The sequence below is a fragment of the Pteropus medius genome, unplaced genomic scaffold (assembly GCF_902729225.1).
Source record: "Pteropus medius unplaced genomic scaffold, Ma_sr-lr_union100, whole genome shotgun sequence".
Lineage (NCBI taxonomy): Eukaryota > Metazoa > Chordata > Mammalia > Chiroptera > Pteropodidae > Pteropus > Pteropus medius.
In genome coordinates, this window is record NW_024349800.1 from 61,176,839 (window position 1) to 61,181,829 (window position 4,991).

General features: G+C 44.0%; 1 long non-coding RNA gene across 1 annotated transcript in view; it reads left to right on the forward strand.

Moving 5' to 3' along the window:
- Positions 1 to 3,042, forward strand: part of LOC120622073 (uncharacterized) — a 4,841-nt gene extending 1,799 nt beyond the window's left edge. Inside the window, exon 2 of the long non-coding RNA XR_005658413.1 lies at positions 29 to 3,042. This is a non-coding gene — a long non-coding RNA (uncharacterized LOC120622073). The remainder of the gene's footprint in view (positions 1 to 28) is intronic.
- Positions 3,043 to 4,991: the final 1,949 nt, after the last annotated feature.

The window sequence follows — 4,991 nt, forward strand, 5'->3', positions numbered from 1 at the left end:
TTTTTTTTTTTTTTTTTTAATTAAACAGGTGCTGTTTTAGGTCCTGGGGATTCAGCAGTGAACAAAGTCCCTGCCTTCATGGAAGTTATATTTTGGTGGGGGAGGAACAAAATAAATAAGGAAATTTATGATACGATAAAAGGCGATGAATGCCAAGGAAAAAGCAGGAAAGGAGAATGGGAGCTATAAGGTTGTTTCAGTTTTTAATGGGGTGATCAGGAAAGGTTTCACTGAGAAGGTGACCTTTGAGGCAGGTGAATAAGAGCCATGTTGGGAAAATCATTCCAGGCAGAGGGAACAGCAAGGACCAAGGCCTTGAGTCATGAGCCTAATGCTGTGTCATTTAAGGATCAGCAAAATGGTCATGGAGTGTCTGGAACAGGAGGTAAAGAAAGAGTAGAAAATGTGGTTGGAGAAAAATATGGTTTTAAGGACTTTAACTTGGAGAAATTGGGGGAGATTTTGGAGGAATTTACATGATCTGACATCTGTTCAACAGCTTAGTCTGGCTGTTGAGGGGAGAATAGGGTGCTAGGGGGAAAAGGTAGAAGTTGGGAGACAAGTCAGGAGACTATTACTAATCTGGACAAGTTATAACAGTAGCTTGACCCAGGTAAAAGCAGTGGAAACAGTGATAAGTAGAATCTGGAAATACATACAGATTTTGAAGGCAGAGCTATAAGGATATTTTGATGGACAAGAAGCAGACTGTGTGAAAAAGAAAGGAGTCGTTGATGACTTCAAGACTTTTGCCATGAGCAACTGGAGGGGTGAAGCTGTTATTGACTAAGTAGGGGCAGACTGTTTCAGACACTGTTTTAGGCACAAGAAATAAAACCGTGAAGTAAAACAATCTCTACCTCATGACGTTGGCATTCTAGCTGGGGGAGACTCATAATAAATACATGAATAAATAATTACATTCATATAAAAATGTCAGGTGGCAAAAAACTGCCCTAAGGAAAATGAAATTAAGAAAGAAAGGCCTCTCAAATAAAGGTGACATTTGAGAAGAAACGAAAGAAGTGGGGTGCCCAGCCATGCACATATTTGGAGGATTAGCGCCCCAGACCTGGATAGTAGGGCAGTCCTTAATAAGCGAGGAGGAGGTGGGAGAAGGCATGAGGTCAGAAGGGTGACCGGGGCCGGGTCATGACGAAGGCCTTGTGGATTATAGCGAGGGCATCAGCGTATTCTCAGTGAGGTGCAAAGCAAAAGAGTGACAGCAGCTGCTTTGTGTTTCAGAGGGATTCATCCGGGCTCTGGAGAATAGGTCGTAAGGGGGCCGAGGGGGGGCCACCGAAATAACCCAGGTGTGGGCTGCTGTAGGGTGAGACGTGATGCTGATGAGAAGTGGTCACCTTCAAAGGTATAAGCAAAACGCCTTTCCTGATGGATTGGATGTGGGGTAGGAGAGAAAGAGCTAAGAATGACCACAATGTTTTGGGTGTGAACCTATGTAAGAATTCAGGTGCCGTTTAACTGAGATGGCAAATACTTCTGTGTGGGCTCATGATACAGTTTGGAGGGAAAAGATCAAGGGTTTGTTTTGGGGTATGTTTAAGTTAGTGATGCCTATTCAGTATCCACGTGCAGATGTTGGGTATGCTGCCAAATAGATGTGTTTGCTGTTCAAGGTAAGGCAACAACTGGAGGCATAACTTTGGGAGTCAAGGTCATCAAGAGTCAATGTGGAGAGAGAGAGATCAGAGGGCTGAGACATACAGAAGCGGGGACCAGGAAGGAGAATCCACAAAAGGAGGCTAAGAATGAATACCCACGAGGCAGAACGAAAGCCAGTAGAATGTGGTGTCCTGGGAGCCAAGTGAAGAGAATGTGTCCAAAAGTGCAGTCAGCTATGTCACATGCTGCTGAGAACTGCAGCAAGGTGGAGACTGGGGGCTGACCAGGTTAGGAAGTTGGGATCGGTGACCTTGCCAAGAGTGGCTTCATTGTTGGGGTTGAAAGCCAAACAGAGTGGGTTCAACAGAGAATGGGAGAAGAGTGTGGACCACTTGTGTGGGGATTTTGTTGTAGACAGAGGCGGAGGAGCCATAGCTGGTAGGCAATGTAAAGTGAAATGAGACTTTTACATGTTTTTCTTTCTTTGCCCGCTTAAGATGTTTATAAGCTGATGGAAATGAACTTTCAGAGAGAAATGATGGGGCAAAAGAGAGAGGGAATGATTTCAGGGTGGTATCACTGAGCTGAGGAGAGGGGTGGGGTCCTCGTAGACAGTTCATCTGTGGCAGAACCAGGAAAGAAGGGGAGACGTGTCAGTCAGACATAGGCACTGGCGGGAACATGGTGGATGGCTCTTCTCATCGTTCCCCCGGAAACGGGAAGCAAGTCATCAGCCGAGCGTGGAAGTGGGAGGGTTGTACAAGGTCTGAGGACAGAGCAAAGGCATAATATATCTTGGAAATAGGAGAGTTAAATCAGATATCTGGTTAATTGTCAGGCAGCATTAGGGGCCCTGGACATCTGTGATCATAAATATGAAGATAAGACCAGTCAACACACCCAGCCATTCAGCTGCTTTGTTAAAACCCCTTTGCCCCAAAGGGACCAATTAAATGTATTCACAACTTGGAAGATATCTTCCCGGTAGTATACTACTGACAGCCACTTGTCATCACAGGGGATACGTGCCTTTTTGTTTAGAAAGAGAAAAGATAACTCATCTGACAGATCTTTTAAGTATTTCACCATGAGCTGTCCAACAACCTTTTATGTGCATCGAAGAACTTTCATAGACTTCGGCTCGCTACAGAGTACAGTAACAATCCCACGACATCCAAAAGGTCTTGTGTATATAAAATTAGCTATATCCACGGCATTCTACAGCAATGTATGTACCTCTGCCTGCAATTCTTGCTGCTACTTCCTGCTGGTGAATGAGGTAATGGATGGATTTTACCAGTGGCACTTATCTCAGAGTTCTTTTATTATTTTAGTCAAAGCAGCCAATCCTTCCATGGCTACGTGGACACAATTTTACCACAAAATATTGTTTTAATAAAAGAAATGATTTACTGTCCAGAATATCTTCTCCCTGGTGCATCTTCCCATTAATGCCTCCTCAAAAGTAGTTCTTTTCTGCGTTCAATTACTGAAACGGGATCTTGAGATGACCATGAGCAGGGACTTGTTAGAAATGTTTATATTAAAAAAAAAAAGTCTATATTTTATCCAATTGTACAGTGAACTTTCAAATTACAAACCTGTGTAATTTGTTCTAAAACTTGTTTCTTCTAAATTTTCAGCATTTCCTACACCTTCCAAGAGTTTTTGCAACAGTATTTGTCATCTGTTATGTCAGCCATATTTATTATGGCAGAGCGATAGAAAACAGATAAATGTAAAACATGACTTCCAGGCGCGATAAATGCTTTAAAGCTGGGTAGGCACAGAGGGCGACAGGTGGGACAAGTGAACAGAATTTTTATAGGTCATCAGGGAGACCTCTGTGAAGGTGGGGCGGGGTGAGCTGAGATAAGAATGCAGTGAGCACTGAGCAGGAATATGAGGGGCTCTATCCCAGGGAGAGTGAAAAGGCCCTGGGGCAGGACCGGGCTTGGTGTGTTTGAGGAACAAAAGGAAGCCAGTGTGACCAGGGGGGAATAGGTGAAAGGTAGAATCGCGGGCCTCCTCTGATGTTTGGCCAGTACATCCGTCAGCCCATGCCCCACGTAGATCCCACCTTCTGGCCACCATCAATGGCTCCCTCCAGCAAAGGGAGAAGGGACGCCTGGTGGATCACCTGGTGGCCAGCCAGCCAGCCAGCCAGCCATGGCTACGTTATACTGCCCACTTAACCCATTCCTGTCTGTGGGGATGACAGCCTTCACGGGATTCTGGCTCAGAGAGAGCTAGAGAAAGCCTGGGGGAGCAGCCAGGTGGGGGCCCGCACAGGCAGTAGCCAAGCATTTGGGCCTCTCTTGGAATAGCAGGTATGGACAGTAGGGAGACTGCGGAGGAAGGAAGGGCCCGAGGACACCAGGGTGCACCTCCCTCTCTCCACCACTCTTACTGAATGTCACTTCCATCTGGGGCACACCTTTGGTACAACCCACCACAGCCTTGCAGCCAAGGGCACCGACAACACTGGTTTTCCTAGCAAAGTGAGAGCTACTGCGTATCTAGTGTTTTCTGAGCATGTTAACTCATTCGAATATTATAATCATCATCAGCCCCATTTTACAGGCAAGAAAACTAAAACAAAGGGAAGTCATTTAAAATTTATGTGGGTGTCTGAGCCAGGAGTCAGAACTGAGTCGCGTGGGAGAGGATGCACAGCCGCCATGCCATGACCTTGGCAGGAAGGCCTGGCTCAGCCGCATTAATATGGCACTCTGTGAAAGATTTCTGTGATTTAGCCAATAATAAGATGTTGAATATGTAAGAATCTCAAGACGATATTGTAAGAATCAGAAAATGTTTGCATATAATTGCTGTTAGTTCAAGCTGAGGGACAATTTATTACCCCAAATAATGTAGTTATCAAGAGAAATTCTCGATTTTGAGTCTACAACTTACCTAGTGGCTACTGATTCAATGGGGAAGGTATTGGAAGAGTTTGTTACATTTCCCTCTGTCAAATCAGCTCCAATAGGGGCATTATTTTTTAATGAGAGCATATCTAACAAAAGATCACACCAATAATTACCGAAAAACAACAAATAATTTAGAAAGTATTAGAACAAGTGCTCTGTGTAACGGCTTACATCATTTTGTAAGCAGTTTTATTATGTAGATAAGCAAATATAGGTTGCTTTATTTAGAAAATAGAGTATATTTAAAAGGCAATATATTTAAAATTTTTATTTATATAGAAACTTAGACGTGAATAAACCCCTACCAGTTATTAAATACGGGTGTTTCAAATATTCCTTCTGAAGCCATGGTTAGCCATTTCAGTGTGATTCTAAGTGTATTGAGAAGTCATTGAAGGATTTCGAACAGAGGAGTGACATGGTCCAGTTTATGCT